Source organism: Salmo trutta, chromosome 34 (assembly GCF_901001165.1).
Source record: "Salmo trutta chromosome 34, fSalTru1.1, whole genome shotgun sequence".
NCBI lineage: Eukaryota > Metazoa > Chordata > Actinopteri > Salmoniformes > Salmonidae > Salmo > Salmo trutta.
The window spans coordinates 26,332,782-26,333,181 of record NC_042990.1 but is presented as its reverse complement, the minus strand read 5'-3'; the positions used below and the strand labels follow the sequence as shown (position 1 = coordinate 26,333,181).

The 400-nt window shown below is 55.0% G+C and overlaps 1 protein-coding gene across 1 annotated transcript in view; it reads right to left on the bottom strand.

Moving 5' to 3' along the window:
• Positions 1-158, bottom strand: part of LOC115173925 (collagen alpha-2(VIII) chain) — a 94,473-nt gene extending 94,315 nt beyond the window's left edge. The window contains exon 1 of the mRNA XM_029732441.1: positions 1-158. This exon is cut by the window's left edge and continues 531 nt beyond it. The gene's annotated coding sequence lies outside the window, so the exon portion shown is untranslated.
• Between the last annotated feature and the right edge of the window lie 242 nt (positions 159-400).

The window sequence follows — 400 nt, the reverse complement described above, 5'->3', positions numbered from 1 at the left end:
AGTAGGAGGGAAGGAGAGAGAGAGAGAGAGAGAGAGAGCGAGCGAGAGAGTAGAGAGACAAGCAGTACATGCAGGCAGGTAGGCAGTACAGGCAGGCAGGCTATTCTAGTCGGCTTGGCTGAGAGGTAAGTGCAGTGAGTCCAGCCAGTGCACTCCCACTCCCACAGCTTATAACTAGGGGCTGTGCACCTCCCAGGTCCAATCTCCTCACCCTAGCTTTACTCTGCGCTCCCTCTCTCACTTCAGGCTTATTTTGGGAAAAGAGAGTCAGGATTGTTCCTTGGGTTCCCTGCCACACAAAAGACAAGTGTGTGAGGGTGGATAGAGTGAGGTAGGATGGAGAAGGGGAGTGGGCAGGATGGGGTGAGGTAGCAGCACAGAGAGGGGTGGGGTAGAGGGA